This window comes from Myotis yumanensis, unplaced genomic scaffold, assembly GCF_028538775.1.
Source record: "Myotis yumanensis isolate MYYU_CA2020_CCGP unplaced genomic scaffold, mMyoYum1.0.hap1 SCAF_3, whole genome shotgun sequence".
Classification (NCBI taxonomy): Eukaryota; Metazoa; Chordata; class Mammalia; order Chiroptera; family Vespertilionidae; genus Myotis; species Myotis yumanensis.
In genome coordinates this window covers 147457468-147483943 of record NW_027223754.1, presented here as the reverse complement: position 1 = coordinate 147483943, position 26476 = coordinate 147457468, and the positions used below count along the sequence as shown (strand labels likewise).

Below are 26476 nucleotides of genomic sequence, written 5' to 3'. Positions count from 1 at the left end.
AGGTTCTGTTTTTTATTCCTTCACACTCCAAGGCACGAAAGGCTGCTTAAACTTGGGTATTAGGGAAGTATTTACAAACACTTCTGTGATCACAACAATAAAATAAACAAATAAATAAAGCCAATAGCAAAGGCATTGTTTGCATATTACATTCCTGATAACGGTTGTAAAATATTTCCATTTCTTCTGCTTTTTTAAGCAGAAAATTTTAAAAATCTTTCTCCCCCACCGTTTTAAGAGATGCTTGCAAATTTGTTTTGCAGATAATGTCCATGCTAAGAGGCTTTATCCCCCCACCCCTCGTGTGCCCCCCTCCCCCAATATCTGGCCTGAGATATAGACTCTGTCTACGATGTTTGATGCCTTCTTGATTTTGTGGCTGAGGAATCCCTTTTTTATTTAATTTTTCCCCCTCCGTTCCCTGCCTGGCAACTGACTGTGGGTCCTCATACTGTCTTGGCTCATAGTGTCGCAAGTCTCCAGGCTGGCCACAGGACATTCTCTGGCTCACCTACCTTCATTTTTCCCATTGCAAAAACCTCTACTCTTCTTTTATTTCCTTAACTAACCTCTTCTGTTGCCTGTTGCTAATCCACAGTTTTCCAAATTGCTCCCTGTCAGAGTGACTCCACTGGAAGAGACACTGTTCCTGTGCAGGTACGAGAATCGTACTTCTATTCAGTCCTATGTTGGTCCTAGGTACACGGAAGTGTTTATCACGCATTTTCACTTTGAATTCCTGCAACAACCCAGAGGTGATCATCTATGTATACACACACACACACACACACACACACACACACACGTCAGATGTATTACAAACGAAGAAAGGGAGGCGTGGAGAGGTCAAGCGTCTTGCCCAGGGTGAGGAAGTAAAGGGAAGTACCAGGACCCAGGCAATGAGAGCCCGAGCCTCCAGCTCTCCGCCTCCGTTGAAGCTCCAAGCGATGATGGAATATGGGAACATAACTTGGTCCCCGCACTTAAAGAATTAAAAAAATCCTGTTGGGGTAGCTGAGCAGATTTTTACACATAACACAAGTTACAACCAAGCGCCAGCGTCTGTGGTATGGAGCTTGGCACCTTTCACGGGTTTCCTCTTCTGCAAGATGTCCGCACCCCTCTCAAGGGGCGTGGGGATGGTGAACTGAGTGAAGCGCCTACCAGTGGTTCTCAACCTTCTGGCCCTTGTGACCCCAAAACCATAACATTATTTTCGTTGCTACTTCATAACTGTCATGTTGCTACTGTTATGAATCGTAATGTAAATATCTGATATGCAGGATGGTCTTAGGCGACCCCTGTGAAAGGGTCTTTCGACCGCCACAGGGGTCGCGACCCACAGGTTGAGAACCGCTGAAAGCGCTGCACAGGGTCCCTACCAGGTAGGACGCCGCCAATGACAGTTAACTATCCTTCTTTTAAAAAAAGGCCGATTGGAGTGGAGCGAACATGCGAGAGAGCAGAGGCCGGTGTATGCGCTGGACCCTTGTCCCCTAAATTCTTGCAGCCCGGCTTCCTCCTCCGTAAAACTAGGTGGATGGAAGGGACCCCGAGGAGCAGCGGGAGCCCGGGGACCAAGAGGCCGCTGGGCACAAAGGGTTACCGAGGAGTCCGCGGGCGGGGGGTGGGAGGGGGGAGGGGGGAGAGAAAAGGGGGGGCACGAGGCCCCGCCCCACCTGGGAGGCCCGGCCGCTCCTGCCCGCGAGCAGTTCCGGTGCCAAGCCCGTCCCTCACCCGCTCCCCCGGAAGTGCTTTTCCAGGTTCGGGCCGGAGAGAGGCCTGGTAGGCACAGCCGCTGGGGCTCGATCGCCTCCGATTAGGGGCTCCAGCCCGGATCGGAGCCCGGGGGTCCGCGCCCGCCGCCCCGCGCCCTGACCCCTCCCAGCGCCCGGGCCGACGGTGAGTGGCCGGGGGACGGCTCGGGATGGAGCGGGCCGTGTCGGGCTGGCGCTCCCGGGCCCCCGCTGCCCGCTCCGTGCTCCGGGCTCCGGGCTCCGGGCGCCGGGCTGGGCTGGGCTGTCGGGGTTCCGGGAAGCGGGTTGTCGGCCGCCGAGGTCTTGGCCGAACCCGGCGGCCGGGAAGGAGCGGGCGGCGGGCCGCGGGGTGGGCGGGGCGGAGCCGGGGACCGGGTTCCCGGAGCTGTTGTTGCTGCTGGGACTGGAGAGTGGGAATGGGCTGGGCCTCGGTCCCCCCCGACCCCCTCTTTTCTGCGCCCCCACATCTTCGCACGGCCTCCCACCTTTGGTTTTCTGTGTCCCGCCGGCGTGGGGCTGGGGACCTGGACGCCGGACTCAATCTCGGGACCGAGTCCCCCACATTTTCGTCTTGTGGGTCTGCCTTCGGGCTGGTTCTTAGCCCGGGTCGCCGAGGTGTCGTCCCCTCAGCCCCAGGGCGGGGCGATGCGGGTGGAGATGCCCGACGTCTTTGCCAAGCGCTTCCACCCGACGCGCTTGGGGGTTGCCCGGGTTCGACGTGGACCGCGCTTGGGACCGGTTCTGGGTAGGTCAGTGTGGCACCGGCGTGCCTCCCGCGATCTTCAGCGACTGGAAAGCTTGCTCAACCTATTGTTCAAGTCGCTTCTTAACAAACAACTTGAGGAAAATCGGTTCAGATACGTTTCCTTATTTTCTTGCAGACGCACAAAACGATGCTGTTCTCTAATCTGTATTCCTCGTTCCTGTGGCTATTTGAAGTTACGGTTGTGTAATGAGTTCAGTCTGCGGTTGTTGCACGAATGGATCGCAGAGGTTTGGAGAGTTATTAGTCTCTCCGTTCCCCGAAGTTTGTATAGACTTCATGTTTGGAACTGTCATTTTCCATAACTTTTAAAGGAGAATTGTTCTCGGTAACTCCCGAGAGGTTCCCTATACTGTTCCAGCTGTTGTTGCAATGCAGAGAGTGCACACTGATGGGCACAGGTGATTCGTTTTTATTTATTTAAAAAGCTTCTATTATGAAGTGCTTAGCGCAGATAAATTGAGGATTTCCTAAAAGAAAAAGTAAAGTAGGTATCTTTAATGAATAGATTTTAGATAATAAACAGATGAAAGGTTTGTAGGAAATGAGGGTTTTAATAGTGATGTTTCAGTTACGATCATAGGGGAATGCAGTGACTGCAGAATTTGACTATCGGCAGGTGACCACTGTTTTTGCCCTGTAAAGTGCACACAAGCCACCTTTGTGAAGCAAGTGACACTTTCCTGCATTTTTCACCTGGTGCTTCTATTAGGACTTATACTGTAGTTATTTGGGTACTTATCTCATTCTCCTCCCACCGCTGACAAGGGAGGTAATAGGAATTAGGGAAAACAGACTGAAGTGACAAGTTCAGTGAGCTCTCCTATGCAATAGAAAAGTTATTTCAGGATTGTTGCTCTTCAACAGGCAGAGGGTGGATGATTTTTTAAGTTCCTAGAAAAGATTGTGGAGGAAAGGTTAGTTGACTGACATTTACATTTAGATAGAAGCTGTAGATTCTTAACCATTTGAAGTGGTTACTTGTTTAGATAGAGCTTACAGTTGGAGTATTATAATTGAGAGAATGTGGAAAAGGAGTCAAGTTAGATATGGTCATGGATCCGTACTGATGGTAGTTAATGTGTTTTGAAGGGAAATATTTCAACAATTGTAATGGCAGAAAAAGATGCTTGGGAAAATCTTTTTCTTAGGCACTGGAAATCTTATTGTATTCAAGTCAATTCAGTAGATACTGAACATTTGCATTGTAAGTTATATTATTCAAGTCAATTCACCTGATATTGAACATTTGCTATGTTAGATAGCCATGTACTAAACAAATAAAGATACAGCCCTAACAACTAAGAATTATGTTTTGGTAATGATGTGTCACAAGTCATGAAGAGATGAATTGTATTGTTTAAGTATATTAAACAATTTCTCTAATTGCTGGTGGTAGTGTGTGCTTCATTATTAGGCTTTATAGGGTACAGAGATGAAGCCTTCTGTCTTTAGGAATTTGAAATCTAGGAGGGGATGGAAGATATTTGCATAAACATTTACTACATTAAAAAATACATGTACATGTATAGGTTTGATGTAAAGTTTGGAGTTGTTTGAAAGGAAAATGGGTTCATTTTTAGCTGCAGTAATTATGGAGAGTAGTGGAGGTACAGTAATACTTCTGAAATTAACTCTGAAACTATTATTTATTGAGCACTAAGTGAGCACCAGGCTCTCTGCTAGTTGGGGACAATGTAGCTAGCAGGTAACTGAGCCCTATTTTGAATCCAGATCTGCCCAATGCCATGCCTGTGTGTTTCCACTACATCATGCTATCTTCCAATAAACTGGTAACCTGAGTTCAACTTTACAGAGGGTAAGACTTTTCTCAGACAAAAATTTAGGTGTTGGGAATAGGTGGATGAAGAAGGCTTTTTCAATAAAGGGAATGATGTGAGCACAGGTGTGGAGGAGGGAGAAGCTCATGGTGTACTCAGAGAAAAGTTAGTGGACCAGGTTACCTAGAATAGAATGTTCATTTTGGGGAATAAGGGTTGAGGTTTGAAATTTATTTATTTTTAAAATATATTTTCATTGATTTCAGAGAGGAAGGGAGATAGAGAGAGAAATAAACATCAATGTTGAGAGAATCATTGATTGGCTGCCTCCTGCACACCCCACACTGGGGAAGGAGCCCCCAACCTTGCCATGTTCCCTGATGGGGAATCAAACCGTGACCTCCTGGTTCATAGCTCAATGCTCAACCACTGAGCCGCACCAGTCGGGCTGAGGTTTGAAATTTACTTTGGAGCTGGAACATGTTTAAATGCTGTGCTTAGGAGTTCAACACTTGGGAGGTAATGAGAAACTTCTAAGGTCTAAAAGTGTAGTGTGTAGAACTTTTTGTAGTAGAAAGCTGACTTTTAATATATAGAGTTGACCCTTGAAAAACATGGGTTGCAACTGCGTGGTATCATTTATATGCAATAAATATATAGAGTACTGTAAATGAAATTTCTTAATAACATTTTCTTTTCTCTAGTTTACTTTTTTGTTACAATTATTGTATTATTTTCCATACAGTTGTGTATATATAAAACAGTTTATTCTTGTATTATTTATTTTATTTTCCATATGAACAACTGTAAACCTACTTTTGCCCCACCCTTTATGTTAATCAGCTGTTTATGTTATAACAATTTTGGTCAACAGGCTATTCAGATTTTGGGGAGTCAAAAGTTACACGTGGTTTTTCAACTTTTGGGGATTTGTTGGTACCCCTAACCCCCACATTGCTCAAGTATCAACGGTAGTATAAATACTGGGCAAGCGTCATGGCATTGGGATGATTTAGTAGGTGGAGGAAGGAAGGATTGTTGGGAAAGGTTTGGAGGAAGTTGAAGTTGAAGGCTATACTTACTTTAAATGTGAGTGATGGCAATGGTGGTACTAGTACTAGAAATATGGGGAAGGGGATGCTTAATGAGATCAGTTTTGTTGAATATGTTTTTTATATACTTGCCAAACACTGGAAATGCCCAGAGGCTTTTGTAAAAGTGGGTTTGTAGTTCATGCTAGAGGGCAGTGCTAGGCATCTATTAAACGCGTGTAGAAAATAATACATGTACTTGTTGAGTCTGTATAAGGAGATGAAAGAAGGGAGAGTTTAGAGGGGAAAGAAAAAATTCTCTTAGATGGCATCTGTTTAAAACAGAAGGAAAAGACACTAAGAAGATAATTTTATATAGTGGTTAAAATACTTGATAATCTGTGTACTGCTCCCTCATATTGCAGATCAGATAGGATAGAAAGAATCTGATTATTGAAAATTCAAGTGGGGCCCTGGCCGAGTTCTCAATTGGTCAGAGCGTCATTCCAATATGCCAAGGTTGTGGGTTCGATCAGGAGTTGAATAACAAATTGATCTCTCTCTCTCTTAAAAAAAAAAAGGATAGAAAATCCAATTGGGAATAAAATTTTCTTGCCATTGCTTTCAAGAATACTATGCTATCATTGCCCTATTTCAGGGAGGACAAACTATTTCACACTCATTTGGTCCTGACTATCAAACTTTGGTCACTTAAGAGCTGTTTGGTTGTTTATTTTGGACACTTGCTGGCAAGTGGTATGTGAGGATTTGGAAGCAAATCTCTGATACAGTATTCTGTTTATTTGTATGTATGACTTTCAATTTTGGTTTCAATACCAAGAACCCCTAAATATTCAAAGATAATTTTTGTACCCTCTATTACTACCAGCTGCTAATAGTGCCTTTCATAGAAAATGGCATTTAGTTACATGTTTTTCTTCTAATTTTTTAATAAGTACTTTTGATTAACATGAATGGTTTTGCCTGTAATAATTTTATATCTTAGAAGGAAAAAATGAGAAGATACTTTTAACCATCAGGTAATGATACATATGTAAAGTCTATTTTAATTTGGAAACTTTAAGAACTATGGAATTATAAAATTGTGTGGTTTTCTGTTTAGATATTTAAATAGGGGGAATCTGTGTATTAATGTGTAGAAGACTTATAGTTTGCAGAATGAGGCTTACAGTTGTAACTTTTTGAGGGAAAGTTTTGTTAATTTTAGACTGAGTTACTATGGAAGTGTTTGTTTCCTTCTTGAAATTAATATGTTGTTTTGTTTTTCAGGAATATGTTTTTCACTATATTACAGGCACGTGGGAATATCCTAAGAGCCCTGTGTCAATGTTGTTGGAGTCAGGGGGTTTGTGTGCTTTGTCTGGGCTGGTTGGCTTAGTTGCAGTGAGCCTGGTATTAATGAGGCAAAGGTCAGGAGTTCCATTTAGCTTCAGTCTGAATGATGGCCAGGCACTATACCTCTCACTCCCACCAGCTGTCTTGGAAATTCCTCGGTTGTCATTGGTCACAAAGGTGACTGGATTAGGGCGGATCTTTATAGCACTGGAAGAATATTAGAGGAAACTTAGTATAATGGTTAGGAACTCTGATTCTGGAATTAGACAGACCTGTGTCAAATTCTTGGTCTGTGACCTTGGGAGAGTCCCTAAACCCCTCCAAGCCTCTGTTTCCTCATTATTGAATATTTTGTGTGGGCATGCCCTACTGCTGCTTTCTTTCTTCAAGTGGGAGTTAGTTGCTTAGACCTCTCATTCCCAAATGCTGCACTGTGGAGTGGTGTCAGTCCATGACAACGTTTTCACTTGTCTGAAGTGAGAATAAGAATGAGTTAGCTTCTCTGAAAGCTAAATCTATTGAATTTAAAAGATTTTTTCTAAAATTATCTTTTATCATTTTTGGTGTAAGCATATTAGTTCTTTTATGAAATAATGGTGATGGTAATTGGCAATTATTTTCTTTTTAAATGTCCTTGGCAAAATAAAGGTGGTACCTTTGATTTTTTAAGATTTTTGGTTCTATGAAATCTGATAATCTTGGTTTAAACAGAACCAGGGGTTGGGGGGAGAGTACTCATTCAACATATTTATGCATATTCAAGTTAGATTTGTGGTAGTCTGCCCTTGTATTATGCTAAGGCAGTGGTTCTCAACCTTGGCTGCACATTAGAATCACCTGGGAATCTTTTTAAAATCCTGATTTCTGGGCCTCATCCTCCGGAAATTCTGTTTCTTTGTTACTAATGTTGTGGCCCCACCCCATAACAAAGAAGCAGAATTTCCGGAGGATGAGGCCCAGAAATCAGGATTTTAAAAAGATTCCCAGGTGATTCTAATGTGAGCCAAGGTTGAGAACCACTGTGCTAAGGGATTGTGATTCTCACCACCATTAAATTTAATTTTGTCAAGTTTTTACATTACAGCACATTTCAAGGGATAGTTCAGATAGTTTTCAGTTGAGTTCAAACAAGTTGCTCCAAATTACTTGTTGAAAACTGTTTCTCAACAGAGTCCCAGGGGTAAACAGGCTAACCGTGGGGGCTGCCTGAGGGTGCTGCTGTAAGTCATTACTCTGTTGATTAGCCAACAAGATAAATAACTTGCCTTTGACATAGTGGAGTAGTAGAAACTGGCTTTCCTTTTTACCTCTTCTGCAGGAAAGATCCTTGAAGTTACAGCAAGAAAAGCTTTTTTTAAATTTAGCATAGCAAGTAAAACTTGTACTACAAATATCAGTATTCAAAATGCTTTCTAGAGAAAGAATAGTTCAGCACTTTGCATAATGGGTTATATAAGTGGAGCCACAGAAGTCCTCCTGGGGACACAGACCAGTTATTAGCATAAGTGTTTATTGAAATTATATTCAGTTGTCTAGCTGAGAAGTTTATTGACTCCCTGGTTCATTTAGAGGGTGTATGTGTGGGGAATTTAAGGTGCAAACCTTGCCTAAGTGACTGTTAAAATTAAGACTTATTTGTTTCCTTTGAGTGTTTTGATTAGGTAATTTTATTATTATTTTAAAATATATTTTTATTGATTTCAGAGAGGAAGGGAGAGGGAGAGAAACATTAATGATAAGAGAGAACCATTGATTGGCTGCCTCCTGTACGCCCTCTACTGGGAATCGAGCCTGCAACCCAGGCATGTGCCCTGACTGGAATCGAACCATGACCTCCTGGTTCATAGATTAATGCTCAACCAATGAACCACACTGGCCAGGACCTAAAATTTACTTTTATTACAAAGCATTCAGTATAATATATGTACAATTTAAGTAATTATAAAATGAACTACCATGTACCACTAATTAGCTTAGAACACTGCCAGCATCTTTGAAGCCCTTTATACTCCTCACCATTTGTGTTTAATAATTCCCCATTCCCCCTTCCACCAACCTCTGGCAAGAACTATTTTACTTTGTCTCTGTATATTTGACTATTTTAGGTACCTCATACAATATTTGTCCTTTTTTGTGTGACTTATTTCACTTAGCATGATACCTTCAAAGTTTATGTTGTAGTATGTTCATTGAGTTTTTATTTTTATTTTTTTAATATATTTTATTGATTTTTACAGAGAGGAAGGGAGAGGGATAGAGAAGCAGAAACACTGATGAGAGAGAAACATCGATCAGCTGCCTTCCTGCATACTCCCTACTGGGGATGTGCCCGCAACCAAGGTACATGCCCTTAACAGGAATCGAACCCGGGACCCTTCAGTCCGAAGGCCGACGCTCTATCCACTGAGCCAAACTGGTTAGGGCTCATTGAGTTTTTAAAGGTTTCATGTACTATATATATTTTTACTTCTAGATGTTTTATTTTGTTCCTTTTTAAGACTCTCCTTTTTTGTAGTCTTATTCCTTTTCTTTTTAATCCTTATAGGAGGGTATACTTATTAATTTTAGAGAGAGGAGGGAGAGAAAGAAAGAAAGAAAGAAAGAAAGGAAGAAGAAAGAAAGAAGGAAAGAAGGAAACATTGATTGGCTGCCTCCCATGCTTGGCCTGACTGGGCACTAGATATATGCCCTGACTGGGATTCAAACCTGAAACCTTTGGTATATGGGATGACACTCCAGCTAACTGAGCCACCTGGCCAGAGCATTACTCCTTTTCTTGATCATGTTCTCAAGAAATAGATTCTTATAAACCTATTAAATATATTATCTTATATATTTTTCCTAATATCTTTGCAGATGTGATTCTGCTGTTTGTTTTTCCTGGTTCTTGCTCATGTGCTATGCTTTCTTGTTTGTTTTATAATTTAAATGTGAAGTTTCTTAGAACTTTCTCTCTGTTAATTTTACAGAGTAATTTTTTTTAAAGGTAAACTGAATAGACACATATTTCTTTTATTTATTTTTTATTTTATATCTTTATTGATTTTAGAGAGGAAGGGAGAGGGGGAGAGAAATAGAAACATCCCAGGCATGCGCCCTTGACTGGAATCAAACCTGGGACCCTTCGGTCCGCAGGCTGATACTGTATCCACTGAGCCAAACCAGCTACGGCTACAGAGTAATTTTTAAAAGTACTTTAAAATTGTGTAGCTTAGAGCTTATAACTAAATCCGTGGAGGTTAGTATCCTCTTTCTTAAACTTTTTATTTTGAGATAATTTTAAACTTAAAGTTGCAAGAATGATATAGTAGTTGCTTTTATACCTTTTACCCATACTCATAAATAAATTTTTAACATTTTATCATATTTGTCTTATGGCATATATACACACACATTTATTTTTGTGAATCATTGAAGAATGGGTTGTATGCCTTTTTCCTTCTTATACCTCAGGGTATATTTCCTAAGAATAAGGATATTTTCTTATGCAGTTAAAGTACCCTTATCAAATTCCAGAAATGTTACGTTGATACTTTAATCTATATTTTATATTCCAGTTCTGTCAGTTTGATCATGTATTGTATTTGGTTGCTATTTCTCTTTATTCTTCTTTAATTTGGAAGAGTTTCTCAGCCTTTTTTTGTTTTGCATTTAATTGAAGAATACAGTTCAGTTATTTTATAGAAAGTTTTTCAATTTGGTTTTGTCTGATTTGATCTGATTTTCTTATGATTTGATTCAGGCTATTTATTTATCTTTAGTTAGACTACTACAAAAGTGATGTGTTCCTCTCAGGATATCACATATGGATATATATATAATGTCCATTTGCCCCTCACTAATGATTTTAAGTTAGATCAAGATGTAACCTGGTTTATTCACTATACAATTACTCCCCCCGCCCCCCCCTTGCAACTAGTAAGCATTATGCAGGGTGATAATCAGAGTGTTTTGTTTTTTTTCTTAATGAAAAGCTAGGTATAGTGATAGTATACCTTACATTTGTATAGTGCTTTCCAGTTTGCCAACCATTTTTATATTTTATAAATTTTTTTATGATTTTATTTTAATAGTCATGACAATAGTACCTTTTATAGTTCTGGAAACTAAGACTAAGAGACATAGCTAATAGGAGGTAGCTTTGGAATTTAAACCTTGGTTTTCTTAAGATTTTTTTTACTAGCTATAGTTGCCTTTTAAATTACTAGACAGACTGTAAACTTAGATATGATCTGTGTCTTGTTCACTGTTATATTGTTACTACCTTGAACTGTTGAATAAACAGCATAGACATAGTGTAATTACATTATTTATATATTTTATATTTATACTAGAGGCCCGGTGCACAAAAATTTGTGCACTCAGTGGGGTGTGTGTGTGTGTGTGTGTGTGTGTCCCTCAGCCCGGCCTGTGCTCTCTCGCAGTCTGGGACCCCTCAGGGGATGACCACCTGCTGGCTTAGGCCCGCTCCCCAGGGGATTGGGCCTAAGCTGGCAATCAGACATCCCTCTGGCAGCCCGGGAGCCCTTGGGAGATGTCCACTTGCCAGTGGGGAGCAGGTCTAAGCTGCAGTCGGACATCTTTAGTGCTACTGAGGAGGCGGAAGAGGCTCCCACCACCACCGCTGTACTGGCAGCCATCAGCCTGGCTTGTGGCTGAGCGGAGCTCCCCCTGTGGGAGCGCACTGACCACCAAGGGGCAGCTCCTGCATTGAGCGTCTGCACCCTGGTGGTCAGTGTGTGTCATAGTGACCAGTCATTCCCAGTCATTCTGCTGTTAGGGTCAGTTTGCATATTACCCTTTTATTATATAGGAATAGAGGCCTGGTGCACGGGTGGGGGCCGGCTGGTTTGCCCTGAAGGGTGTCCCGGATCAGGGTGGGGGTCCCGCTGGGGTGCCTGGCCAGCCTGGGTGAGGGGCTGATGGGTGTTTGCAGGCTGGTCAAGCCTCCCCCCCCCCCCCCCCCCCCCCTCAGTGGGGACCCTCACCCCATGGAGGTTTGGCCAGCCTGGGTGAGGGGCTGATGGCTGTTTTCAGGCTGGCCACACCCCCTTTAGGGTGGGGGGTCCCCACTAGGGTGCCTGGCCAGTCTGGGTGAGGGGCGGAGGGCCGTTTTCAGGCTGGCCAAGCCCCCCGGTGATGGAAACTCCCAGCCTCTCCTTTTCTTTTTCTTTTTTTTTTTTATTCTGGGATTTATTTACCTTCTATAATTGAAATTTTGTTGCCGTCAGTGGAGCTCAGAGCCAGCTGCTGCGGCAGGCGGAAAGCTTGGCTTCCTCCATCACTGGAGCAACCAAGCCGCCTGCTCACTCCAGCTCCATGGCTGCCAGCCGCCATCTTGGTTGGGCTAATTTGCATATAGTTGCTCTGATTGGTTGGTGGGTGTGGCTTAAGGCATAGCAAAGGTATGGTCAATTTGCATGTTTGTCTTTTATTAGATTAGATATGAATACTAGTGACCCAGTGCACGGATTCATGCACATTGAAAGGAAATTAATTAGAAGGTGGCCGGTGGGGTGGGACTGGGCGAGACCAGCTGGACACGCCCTGGAGCCAACCTCCCACCGTCCATCTCAGTGTCTGCAGAGTGAGCGGGACCCTTCCAGCAGGTGGGGTCCCTCAGCTTGGCCTGCGGGGATTGGGCAGAAACCGGCTCTCTGACATTCCCTAAGGGGTTCTGGAGTGTGAGAGGGCACTCTGCAAAGTTGCTGTCTTACAGGGTGTGGAACGCAAAGGCAAGTGTGCAGTAAACCAGATTTGGGCCGACAGTGCCCCAGCAACAACATAACCAATGGTCGAAGGTAAATCGCGTGGCCCTGTGAGGAATCCGGCTCCCTCTTCTCTGGTTTCGGGGTGCGTCACCTGAGAACTGCCGCTGCCAAGTCACAGCAGCCCAGCAGCTCCTGCCCGCTGATGGTCAGTGTGTGTCATAGTGACTGGTCTGATGGGCGGAGGGACACTTAGCATATTAGCCTTTTATATAGATAGATAGGTGTAATACATAATGTGTAAGCATATATAATATATATATAATATATATTGTTGCTGAGAGCTAAAAGCTCATGTGAAGGGTTTTTTGAACTTTGCATTACAAGCTAAGATTTTTCAGATAACAAAGTTGATGGATTTGCACATAGCAAAGAAAATTTGGCTTTCTTGAAAGCATTTTGTGATAAAGATTAGTGAGGCAAATTTTCTGATACTAGCTCAGTTCTTTTCTTAGACATATCTTTAAGATTTGTGGGATCAGTGGAAATGATTTAAAGTCTCCTAAGGTCAACTTTTGCATTGATACTAGCTTATATGCAGTGTTGATTAATGTCATCTTTTGCCCTGGTGAATTGGTAGAAGCTGGACCCTATCCAAATATATACCTGTTTTAAAAATTTTGTTGTTAATCCTCACCTGAGGATATTTTTTCCATTGATTTTTAGAGAGAGTGGAAGGGAGGGGGGAGAGAGAGAGATATCGATTGTTTGCCTCCTGCACATGTCCAGACCAGGCCGAGGATCGAGCCCGTAACCTTGACTAGAATGGAACCTGAGACCCTTCAGTCTGTGGGCCGATGCTCTAACCACTGAGCAACCAGCTAGGCCCCCTTTTTTTCCTTTTATCTCTTACCTTCTACCTCCTACCTCCCATTCTATTAAAGCTGGAGGAACTTGGCCATTGAATCTTAGCTAGAGCAGGAATTCATCCATTGACTCGTTAATTCAGTAAATAGTTATTGGGGGCCTAGTAGGTATCAAGAACAGTATAGGCTTTGAGGTTAAAATGCTGAATTAAGATAGAGTCCTGGCCCTGGCCAGTGTGGCTCAGTTGGTTGAGCCACGTCCCATGCACTGAGAGGTCACAGGTTTGATTCCTGGTCAGGGCACATAAAAGATTCAAACAACAAATGCATAAATAAGTGGAACAACAAATTCGTGTTTCTCTCTCTGCCTTCCCCTCTCTGCCTGTCCCATTTTCTCCCTCTCTCTTTAAAATTAAAAAAAAAAAAAAAAGGATGTGATTGCTGACATGTAAGAAAATTTTGAGGGCTATTGCTTAATGGATATACTATAAAATATAGGCTTTGAGATTCAAATCAATTCAGTTAAGCATATTCTGAAAATTAAGTGATACTTTCATTTAAATTGAAGCCTTTTATTCAGACCTGACCTAAGTAAATTATGTTCAATCTAAAGACTGCCATTTTTTTCATATGGAGTTTTATGAATAGTTAGTGGGTAGTGGTGTGTTGGAAGTATACTAGAGGCCTGGTGCATGAATTCGTGCATGGGTGGGGTCCGGTGGAGGGGGCTGACCGGGGGCGGGGCCAGCCGGGGTGAGGGGCCATAGACGGTTGGCCGTCTGTGGCCCCACCCCCTGGTCGAACTCCTGGTTGAACTCCCAGTTGAGGGGACAATTTGCATATTAGCTTTTTATTATATAGGATTATGTGGATCATTTTACATTCCCTTATCTCCTATCTGCTCAAAAGAAAGCTATTATACATGCAAGTGCACTTTTTAAAAACTTTTATTTTGAGGTAGAGGCTCAGAATGTCAAAAAAAATAGTAGGGTCCTATATCCTCTTCACTTAGTTTCCCCAGTGTGTCATCATATGTATCAGTCATACAGTTTGAAAGCCAGGAAATTGATATTTACTGTTAACTAGACTGTAGACCAGTGATGGTGAACCTTTTGAGCTCGGCATGTCAGCATTTTAAAAAACCCTAACTTAACTCTGGTGCCATGTCACATATAGAAATTTTTTGATATTTGCAACCATAGTAAAACAAAGACTTATATTTTTGATATTTATTTTATATATTTAAATGCCATTTAACAAAGAAAAATCAACCAAAAAAATGAGTTCGCGTGTCACCTCTGACACGCGTGTCATATGTTTGCCATCACTGCTGTAGACCATATACAGACTTTACCGTTTTTAAAACCTGCATTGCTGTGGGTGTGTACTTCTGTGAAATTTTATTCCATGAATAGTTTTGTGTAACTATTACCGCAGTCAAGATAGAGAACTTCCTAGTGTTACCTCTATGTATTCATACCCCCTACCACCAGCTTTGTCATTTTGAGAATATTATATGAATGGAGTCGTACAGTATGTAACCTTTTGAGGTGCATATTTTAAATATAATTTGCTTTAATTCTAAAAGTAAAATAACGTTTTAAAAAGGTTAGACAGTAGAACCCTGGCCAGTGTGCTAAGTGGTAAGAGGGTTGGCTCACAGACCAAAGGGTCTCGGGTTCATTTCCTGGTTAGGGGCACATACCTGGGTTACAGGTTCCCCAGCTCCAGTAAGGGTGCTGTGGGAGGTAACCAATCGATGTGTCTTTCTCACATGGATGTCTCTCTCCTCCTCTCTAAAATACAAAAAATCCTGCAGAAAACACCTTCCAGCATATAGATTTCTTTGTGTTTTAAGTTATTTCCTAGGGTAGATTCCCAGATGTGTGATACGGAACTAAGGATATGAAGGTTTTTAGCCTTGAAACATTTGGTCAGTTGTTTCTCGAAAGGATGGTATGTACTATTTTACTGTATTCTTGTTAGAGTGGATATTAGTTACCCACCCCCAGCTTCATACGTGAATAAGGTACTTCATTGTTCTAATTTTAGAGTGCATTTCTTTATGTAACCATTTCCATGAAAAGTAAAATTGATTGTAATGTCAAAATGACATGAACTATTAAAGATGTGCTTTTGCTTTTACTAGTAAGTAATTTGGAAAAGCATTTTAATATCTGTGCCCAGTATTCAACAGTTCTGAGCAAGAGGTTGAATCACCAGATCTATCCCTATACCTTACCTGTAACCTCTTTTTTTTTTTAGATACATGTACCTATATGTTCATTGCAGCATTATTTATTTATTTAAATATATTTTTTATTGATTTCAGAGAGGAAGGGAGAGGGAGAGAGATAGAAACACCAATGATGATGAGAAAGAATCATTGATTGGCTGCCTCCTGCATGCCCCCTACTGGGGATTGAGCCCGCTACCCAGGCTTGTGCCCTTTATCAGAATTGAACCTGGAACACTTCAGTCTGCAGACCGAAGCTCTATCCACTGACCCAACCCGGCTAAGGCACCTGTAACCTCTTTAGTTAACAGATTTGTTGCCTACAAAATGATTGCCAATTTCTTCATTGCTTCTCTCTCTGATCTCTGCCATTATCTTCTAGTTCAGTGGTTCTCAACCTTGGCTGCACATTAGAATCACCTGGGAATCTTTTTAAAATCCTGATTTCTGGGCCCCATCCTCCGGAAATTCTGTTTCTTTGTTACTAATGTTGTGGCCCCACCCCATAACAAAGAAACAGAATTTCCGGAGGATGAGGCCCAGAAGTCAGGATTTTAAAAAGATTCCCAGGTGATTCTAATGTACAGCCAAGGTTGAGAACCACTGTTCTAGTTACTCTCTTTAATTTGGATGCTTGACCTTTCCCCTTGTGTCTACTCTCGTTTTAAACAGCTGCTGCTCCCTCCACTGGTACCATACCAGCACCTCATTCATCTTCCTTCCTTCCTTCCCTCCCTTCCCTTTCCTTCCTTCCTTCCTTCCTTCCTTCCTTCCTTCCTTCCTTCCTTCCTTCCTTGTTTCTTTCTCTTTCTTTTCTTTTCTTTTCTTTTCTTTTCTTTTCTCTTCTTTCTTTTCTTCCCTCCCTTCCTTCCTTCCTTCCTTTTTTTCTTTTTCTTTTTTAAATTAAATCTTTATTATTCAGATTATTACAGTTGTTTCTCTTTTTCCCCCCCATAGCTCCCCTCCACCTGGTTCCCACCCCTCCCTCTGCCGTTACCCCCCCCCCCCCACTGTCCTCATCCATAGGTGTACGATTTTTTTCCAGTCTCTTCCCGCACCCCCACACCCTTTTCCCCCCGAGAATTGTCAGTCCACTCCCTTTCTATGCCCCTGATTCTATTATATCCACCAGTTTATTCTGTTCATCAGATTATTTATTCACTTGATTTTTAGACTCACTTGTTGATAGATATGTATTTATTGTTCATAATTTTTATCTTTACCTTTTTCTTCTTCTTCCTCTTCTGAAAGGATACCTTTAAGCATTTGGTGGTGATGAACTCCTTTAGCTTTTTCTTATCTGTGAAGCTCTTTATCTGACCTTCAATTCTGAGTGATAGCTTTGCTGGGTAAAGTAACCTTGGTTGTAGGTTCTTACTATTCATCACTTTGAGTATTTCTTGCCACTCCCTTCTAGCCTGCATAGTTTCTATTGAGAAATCAGCTGACAATCTTATGGGTACTCCCTTATAGGTAACTAACTGTTTTTCTCTTGCTGCTTTTAAGATTCTCTCTTTGTCTTTTGCTCTTGGCATTGTAATTATGATGTGTCTTGGTGTGGTCCTCTTTGGATTCCTTTTGTTTGGGGTTCTCTGCGCTTCCTGGACTGTGAAGTCTATTTCTTTCACCAGGTAGGGGAAGTTTTCTGTCATTATTTCTTCAAATAGGCTTTCAATATCTTGCTCTCTCTCTTCTTCTGGCAACCCTGTAATTTGGATGTTGGTACACTTGAAGTTGTCCCAGAGGCTTCTTACACTATCTTCATATGTTTGGATTCTTTTTTCTTTTTGTTTCTCCAGTTGGGTGTTTTTTGCTTCTTCGTATTTCAAATCTTTGACTTGATTCTTGCAATCCTCTAGTCTGCTGTTGGATCTCTGTATAATATTCTTTATTTCAGTCGGTGTATGCTTAATTTCTAGTTGGTCCTTTTTCATATCCTTGAGGGTCTCACTAGATTTATTGAGGGTCTCACCAAGTTTATTGGCGGTTTCTAGAAAATTCTTGAAAAACCTTATAACCGTGGTTTTGAACTCTATATCCAGGAGTTTGCTTTGCTTCATTTCTGTCATTTGTGACCTCTTTCTTTGTCTCTGCATTTTGGCTGCTTCCCCGTGTTGATAGAGTGGCTTTCTGTGCTAGGTGTCCTATAGGGCCCAGTGGCTCAGCCTCCCTAATTACCTGAGGTAGACACTCTTGGTGCACCCTTTTGTGGGCTTTGTGCACAATCTTGTTGTAGTTAAGCCTTGATTGTTATAGGTATCACTAGGAGGAAATGACTTCCAGGCCAATTGGCTGTGAGAATCAGCTGTGTCTACGGTGGGAGAACTTATGTGCTGGAGACAACGTTATGGGGTAAAACTTGCTTCAGTGGGGCTTTGGTGCTCACTGAGTCTGCCCCCTGAGTGTGTCCCTTATGGATCTGAGGAGTTGTAATCTGGATGGTCCCACTCTGACCACTGGGTACACTGGCTCTTGGATCTCTAAGGAGGTGCTAATTTAGCCTCTGCCTGAGGCTACCCAGCAGGAGCTACAAAGAGATCTGCAGATTCCTCTTCTTTGTTTGGGGTTTGGAGGTGCCCAGATGAGGCCCAGCTGTGAAGCAATGCAAACTGCTGTGGGGCCTTGGGCCTTCTTTTGGTAGTTCTAGGTCTCTCTGACCCAGCTGCAGTTTGTTAGGTAATTTTAGATTGCAAAGGGCCAGGCCATTCATATGTAAAAGCCTCTGTGCACAGCTTGGGTGGGGCGGGCTCTCAGGGAATCAACAGGGCGGAGCAAGCAGCTATGGCTGATCCTCAGTCCTGCCCTAAGAGGCCCCTGGTCTCAGTGTCCTGCGGTAATCGCTGCAAGCACCTCTGAGAGAAAGCCGCCCTCGAGTTCCAACTCGCCCGATGCCAGACAGTCCAGTTTCTCCCCTTATGAGTCTGGGTCTCCAGAGACTCGCCTGGAACTGGAGTTCAGAGCTGTCGGGAGCTTGTGTCTCCCTCCCAATTGAAAAAGACAACCGCGTTCTCAGTTGCCGGCCCTTTCCGAGCACGCCTCCGTACCTCTGCACTTTACTTCCGCACCTCCTCTGAGTCTCACCGTGCTTTTCTCTTTCCTTCTAGTTGTAGAATTTCCACTCAGCTAGCCTTCCTGTGGTTCTGGATGATGTCCAGTTTGTATTTTTGAAGTGGTTGTGCGAGGCAGCAATTTCATATGTTTACCTATGCCGCCATCTTGGTTTCTCTCTTATTCATTTTTCTTGTGTTCTTGTCAGCTCATGCTGACATGTTAATGCACTAGTGTGATGTTTCCTTGTAGTTGAGTATAACCCTGAATGACTACTCACCTGGGGCTCTAAGGCGTATTGGCTATCTTTACTTTTTTGATGGCCACTACAGAAGTTATATGGCTAATAATCTATGGAGTATACATAATGTAGATGAATACAAAAATGACAGACTGACAGTGTGCAATGTTTACTTTCCTATATGTATTCTTAGAGCAGTAGACCATCAGAGTAATAACAAATTTTTTAAAGTAAAACAGAAGTTTTTAATTGAATATTACTAAGTGCCAGGCACTATGCTTAAGTACTTTGTTTAGTCTTTATACTAGTAATATTACTTTAAATTTTTGCAGTAGCTACATATAAAGATCTCGTATGTGATGTTGAGTAGGTAGTTGAAAAGTTGGTTAGCAGGGAATCATAAATAAGATACGTATTTTTAACTTTAACTTGGATATACATTCTTTCACCGTTTCCACCCTATAGAATTAAGGTTTTTCTTTGTGGATAGGTCCTTTGGCTAGAGTTCTGGATTGTCTTTTTAGCAGAATCCACACCCATGAGGCATTATCTGTTAATTATCTTAATAGCATCTCTTATAGAAGAGAGAATTAAAAAGCACTTTTAGGGTGTTAAAAAAATCCTTCTACAGTTTTATGCTTTTTTCTTTATTCTTTTAAAGCTTTTACATACACCTAATTTCATAACTTTTTAAAAATAATTAGCCTTTGAATCTTTGAACTTTTCAACAGAATTTCAGAGAAACAATCCCTTTCACACTCATACTTCATTAGTTTACATAATCTTAAATTACATAATTACAATAACAAGTCCAGTTGGCATAAACTGGTTTGGGAACAAACAGCTGGCTCTTGTTAACCGTCCGGCTCATTTGGTGAGATCAAAAGGGTGGGGATATATTAAGAAAGTGGTCTACTTAGAAGATTACCAGGTGCAAATGATCAGCCTATGGTAGGCATCAGGGAGTGATTTATTGAGCGATTGAAGAACTGTATTTCTATAAGTTGATAAAGTAGAAGTCTGTTAAAAGAGTTTCTACTAAATTATTTTTCTTATTTCCATGTTTTAGATGAGAATGCTAAGGCTTCAGAAAGTTAAGTCATATTCCAAAGGTCAGGCAGATAATAGGTGATGGAGCCCAGGATTTGTATCCAGATTTGTAGAGGTTCACATGTAGTATGTCCCCTTACCTGCTGTGCAGGTGCTAGATACCTAGATGCCAGCTGATTTTCCCTGTCATTCAGTATTCTTGAGTGATCTTCAGGTCATGTTTGGGGTAGTGTTGTTCTTGCTGTTATCTCACATCTTGGATCCTAGTTTCATTTTGCTCCTTAGTGTTTCTTTCGCACTAATGCTGTGTAAAAAATGTGGGTGCATTCCAAGGTGAAAATTAGGCTTATAATTTTTTTAATTTTTGTTGGATATGTATAGGTGAGAACTGTGGCTAAAATCTTGCAGATCTTGCAGAATTGTAACTGCTGAGGTAATTGTGAAATAAAAGAGTGTAAGGAGGAAAAATGGAGTTGGAGAACACAGACATAAATTCATCCTTTTGTTAAATTTCCTTCATAGTTTGGGATCTGATCAGTCATCTTTATCCTTTATAATTACTTGTTATTTTAAAAAAAGATTTTAAATTGATTTTTAGAGAGAAAAGAAGGGAGAGGGATAGAGTGAAACATTGATCAGCTGCCTCCTGCAAGCCCCTTACTGGGGATTGAGTCTGCAACCTGGGCATGTGCCCTGACCGGGAATCAAACAAGCAACCTTATGGTGCACGGACAACTCCCAACTAACCAAGTCGCACCAGCCAGGGTGCTTGCTATTTCTTAAAACATCAATTGAGCCTTTATAATTTAAAGAAAAGGATAATCCTATATAATAAAAGCCTAATATGCTAAGTGTCTGGTCCTCCGGTTGGCCATTCAACCAATCAAAGCATAATATGCTAATGATATGCTAAGGCTGCTCAACTGCTCGCTATGACATGCACTGACCACCAGGGGACAGACAGTTGACCGGTTGACCAGTCACTATGACGTGCATTGACCACCAGGAGGCAGACGCTCTGACCAGTAGGTTAGCTTGCTGCTGGGGTCCGGCCAATCGGGACTGAGCGAGATGGACTGGACACGCCCTGGAGCCCACCTGCGGTCCCTCCCTGGCTGGCCAACCTCCTGCGTCCCTCCCTGGCCTCGATTGTGCACCCGTGGGGTTCCTCGGCCTGGCCTGCACCCTCTTGCAATCCAGAACCCCTAGGGCAGCGGTTCTCAACCTGTGGGTCGTGACTATCGGAAAACACATATAGCATATCAAATATTTACATTACGATTCATAACAGTAGCAAAATTACAGTTATGAAGTAGCAACGAAAATAATTTTATGGTTGGGGGTCACCACATTACGATTCATAACAGTAGCAAAATTACAGTTATGAAGTAGCAACGAAAATAATTTTATGGTTGGGGGTCACCACAACATGAGGAACTGTATTAAAGGGTCGCGGCATTAGGAAGGTTGAGAACCACTGGGTTAGAGTGTCAGCCTGTGCACCAGAGGATCTCAGGTTCGATTCCCAGTCAAGGGCACTGCACTCATCTGCACAGTATTTATTTAGCACCACAGAAAGGCAATGGGGTGGATGTCCAGAGGGATGTCGGAGAGCCGGTTTCAGCCTGACGGCAGAATGACCGGTCGCTGTGATGCACTGACCACCAGGGGGCAGACGCTCAATGCAGGAGCTGCCCCCTGGTGGTCAGTGCGCTCCCACGGGGTGAGCAACACTCAGCCAGAAGCTGGGCTCACAGCTGGCTCGAGCAGTGGTGGTGGTGGGAGCCTCTCCTGCCTCCGTGGCAGTTGGACATCCCCTAGGGCTCCCGGATAGCCAGAGGGCGCAGGCCGGGCTAAGGGCCCCCCCCCCCCCAATGCACGAATTTTGTGCACCAGGCCTCTAGTATATATATTTATAGTTCATGTGTCTTTCTGTTTGAACCCAGCATGAACCTTATCCTGATAAACATGTTGTCAATATGTAGAGTCTGGTATGTATATTTAGTTTGCATTTTGCTTTTTTAGAATCTTTAGAAAAACTAAACTGTACTATTTCCACTACTTTTCATGTTTTATATATTTTTTAATTTTTTTATATTTTTATTGATTTCAGAGAGGAAGGGAGAGGGAGAGAGAGATAGAAACATTAATGATGAGAGAAAATTGATTGGCTGCCTCCTGCATGCCTCCTACTCGGGATCCAGCCTGCAACCCTGGGCATGTGTTCTGACCAGGAATCAAACCTGGGATCCTTCAGTCCGCAGGCTGACACTCTATCCACTGAGCCAAACCGGTTAGGGCTCCAATCACTTTTTTGAGTTTTAATAACTGAGGGACAACTTTGTTTTCAGTCTTACTTGGAATTTAAGAGAGAAAGAGAAAAATTCTGTTAGAAAAATGGTATTTTAAAAGTTTGTTCTGTCCCAGCTGTGTGACTCAGTTGGTTGGAATGTCATACCATACAGCAAAAACGTTCTGTGGTCAATTTCGTGTCAGGGCACATACCTGGGTTGCCGGTTTGATCCCTGGTCAAGGTGTGTGCAGGAAACAGCTGATGGATGTTTCTTATATTGACCTCCCTCCCTCCCTCCCTTCCTCCCTCCCTCCCTCCCTCCCTTAAATCAATTAAAGAATTCAGTCAGCTCTGCTATAACACTTGTTTAAAAAAAGGCTTGTATTTTTTTGGCGTTTGAAACTTACTGCCCGTGACTTTGTCTCCAGTCTCCACCGGCCCCCCCACCCCCCCTTGTTTTGAACTGCATTTTGGGTTCAAATGATTTTATGACTTCTTAGGTTTTTACAAAATATTTCTGGTGAATGTAGCCATTGAGATCTAGACCCTAACCAGAAAATCCAGCCAGATACTTTTTTCCTTTAGACAAAGCATGGTTTTTAGAGTGCTGACAAAATTATATTGCATCCAATTTTATTTCTGTAATAAAGGTTGCTTGGGTAAGATAAATTCTTCATCTATTTTTTACCTATTATACTCTGTTTCAATTGATGTAAAGTTGCCATAGTTGTACCTCTCTGCACTGAGGAAATGAGTCCCCTACCCTAGCATATTGGTTATTGGTAACCTCTAGTAGCTTAGATTCTCAGTTTTAATGAACATTGCCTGCAGATGAGTATAGTAGAACTATGTATGCATGATGCATCAGGGGCTTGGAGTAAATGGTCTAAATTCTTTTTTTTTAATTTTTTTAAAAATATATTTTATTGATTTTTTACAGAGAGGAAGGGAGAGGGATAGAGAGTTAGAAACATCGATGAGAGAGAAACATCGATCAGCTGCCTCCTGCACACTCCCCACTCGGGATGTGCTCGCAACCAAGGTACATGCCCTTGACCGGAATCGAACCTGGGACCCTTCAGTCTGCAGGCCAACGCTCTATCCACTGAGCCAAACTGGTTAGGGCAATGGTCTAAATTCTTTAACAAAATTTTTAACAAAAGGTTAATAATGTATACATGCCCCCAAAATTAAAGGTACAGAAAGGTTTATTGTAAAAAGCAAGTCTCTTTTCATTACCTCTCTATTAGGTCCCCTCCCTGGGGCAGTTGCTATTTGTAGCAAGTTTTCTTCCTACATATACAACCTTATCCACTCTTTTTATTGATTGAATAGTATCCATTGTATTTAATGTACTATAAATTAAGCTTGTTTCTTATCTTTTATAAATAACTAGTGGCCTGATGAACAAAATTCGAGCATGGGTAGGGTCCCTAGGCTTGGCCGGCGCAAACAGGGCCAATCTATGGGGCAATGGGCGGGATGATCGGGGGCCCCCACTGGCACTTGCCTTGGCTGGCCTGGAGCCTGCGGGGTGGGGGCAGATCCTGCGTTGAGTGTCTGCCCACTGGTCGTCAGTTCGCGTCAGAGCGACTGGTCGTTCTGCTGTTTGGTCCATTTGCATATTAGGCTTTTATTATATAGGATGTGGCAACAAGTATTGCATACATATTTCACATCTGTGCAAATATAGCAGTACTTTAAATTTTAGAGGTGGAATATGTGTGCCAAAAGATACATGTATACAATTTTTGATAGATACTGCCTGTCACCCCAAGCTGCCTCCCCTCTGGCAACCATCAGTCTGTTCTCTGTATCCATGAGTCTGTTTCAGTTTTGTTTGTTCATTTATTTTGTTTTCTAGATACCACATATAAGTGAAATCATATGGTATTTGTCTTTCTCTGACTGACTCAGTTAGCCATAATACTCTCTAGGTCCCTCCATGCTGTCACAAATGATAAGATTTCATTCTTTTTTATGGTCAAGTAATATTCTATTGTATTAGATTTACTTTATTTTTGTTATGTGCTTTTAAGCATGGGTCACTCATGTTGCACAAGCTACTGGTATTCACTTATTTTGTCAAAAATGTATTGTTTTAATTACTAGTAGCTACTGTAATTTTACTCTTTTATATAGGTAGCCTCTATCTTGTAAAGGAATTGTTTAAAAAGGATTTTGGCTAGGGGCTAGCAGTAGGGGAAATTGGTAGTTACAAAGAGGAATTTGGAATTAAGAGTCTATTTTTCCAATAAGTCATATAAGAATGGTATTTAGCCCTGACCGGTGTGGCTCAGTTGGTTGAGCTTTGTCCCATGTACCAAAGGTCCTGGTTTGATTTCTGGTCAGGGCACATACCGAGGTTTCAGGTTTGATCCCTGGCCTGGGGTGCATGCAGGAGGCAACTGATCAATTTTCTCTCCCTCCCTCTCCCTTCTTTGCTCTCTCTCAGATTTAAATGGTGTTTAGCTTACTAGGTCAGGCAATAAAAAGAATGTTACCCATTATATCACAGTATATTCAAACTACCCTTTTTAACACTGGTAGAAACCAGTTCATCCTGCTGCATCCCTGTCTTAGGGAACTGGGGTTTCCCAAAATCGAGGCTCCTGGTTGTGACTTCCATTACCTGAGGCAGGGGAGTAGAGTCATGTAGGGTGATGCCCAAGAAGCAGATGCCTAGAGGGAGCAGTGAACTGAATTAGGGAAATAGCCATTGAATGAACTTAAGGTGGTTTATTCCTTCCCTTTGTTGCTTCTCTGCGGGGCTGGGACAGGGTAAGGGAGGGAGCAGCGAAATGGGAAAGATGGGATTTTCCTTCATAGTAACTTTGTCTTTTAATAGTTCCATTCAAGGGATCCTGATACCTGCGATTCAGGTGAGTTGAGATTAATTAGGGTTTGTTGGAGGTGATGGAGAGGGATAATGAGTAACAGTGTCTATAACTGTCAGGAAGGTTTACAGAGTCTGAAAAAAGGGAAACGGAATGGAAAAGAAGATTTCTAGTGCTAAGACAAAGAACCATCTATCTGTATATTAAACATTTATAGTTTGTTCCTTTTTTTAAAATTGATTTTTAGGGAGAGAGAAACATCAATGTAAGAGAGACACATCAATATGAGAGAAATAATCATAGTGAGAGAGAAACCCAAATCTTACTATTCATTTTTTATTTTATTTTTTTAGGCAAGTAGGTGGTCAGTGTTGAGGGCATTTAAGCATTGTTTTTGGAGGAGAGGACAGTACTATCTTGGCTCCATGTGGATTTTTTTTAAGGGCACTCTCACCATTCTTCCCTGAAGTGAAGCATGCACATAGGCTCTGACTTAAAGAGAATGTTCTGTCTATTATATCCTACTTGGTTTAAAGGTATTTGTGCTGGTCTCACATGAAGTAGTAGCAATAATTCTTTTTCTATTCAGTTCCATGGTGGAGCAAAACAGAGATGACTATACAGCCGTTGTCCTTCAGACATGTCTAAATTTCTCAGGCTATTTATGAGCATCAACAAACACTTTGTGAATACTTCTGCCATGGATTGAATGTGTCTCTTTTCCTTTAATTTAGCTTAAAACTAGTAATGGAATTCCTGAGGTTTTGAGAGGAATAGTGTTGGCAAGTTTAGTTTTGAAACTAAAGGCAAATTAAGATACCAAGCAAAACAGAAGGAGACTATTACTTTAGAAAGGGATCTTAAAACTCTGCTGACATTTGCAAACCTAGTGTCATATTTATATAAGCTTTAGCTAGCAGCTACTATTTTTCTAAAATTGTTGGTTTAAAAATAATTGTTATATTTGTGCATTTAAAAAGTTGCTTCTAACACACTTTGGGTATGCTTGAGCTCAGCCTTTCAGCAAAGTATTCAGACACTTGGACATTAGCCCTGTTGGTCTTATTCTGTCTCAGACCATGTAAGATAATTAAGATAGATTGTGGATGTCAGGAATTTGATAAGCTCCCATTAAAATCTAATGTGGTTTAAAAAATTGGTTAAAATCGCCTTTGAACCTATTAAAATATGCTACCATTATCTGAATTATGAAATTTGGCTGAGTATTGCTAACATGACAAATGATAGAACTTGTCATTTTGATGTTTGTTCTTTAAGTGTACTGTTTCATTGCCTTTGTAAGATTAGCTGCATGTACTCTAAAGGATTACACTAATTAAAAAATAGGCCTCCCTGATTAAATTTGTTTAATTTAATTCTAACTTTTGTGTGCATCTCATTGGTATTCATTTGTGACCTTAGCTATTTATGTAAATTTTACTCATCAATCCCTGAGCTTCTTTTGAGTGTCTCCTTGTGTTAAACCTGTGTATTTTTTTCCACTTTTTG

At 41.7% G+C, this 26476-nt stretch overlaps 1 protein-coding gene across 3 annotated transcripts in view; it reads left to right on the top strand.

Annotated features, from left to right (window-relative positions):
• The first annotated feature begins 1775 nt into the window (after positions 1-1775).
• Positions 1776-26476, top strand: part of FRS2 (fibroblast growth factor receptor substrate 2) — a 112398-nt gene continuing 87697 nt past the window's right edge. For 2 of the 3 annotated variants that reach the window (XM_070409750.1, XM_070409752.1), the window contains exon 1: positions 1776-1902. The gene's annotated coding sequence lies outside the window, so the exon portion shown is untranslated. Of the gene's footprint in view, positions 1903-2483; positions 2503-26476 lie in introns of those variants that run through there. The other variant, XM_070409753.1, reaches the window with a different exon arrangement.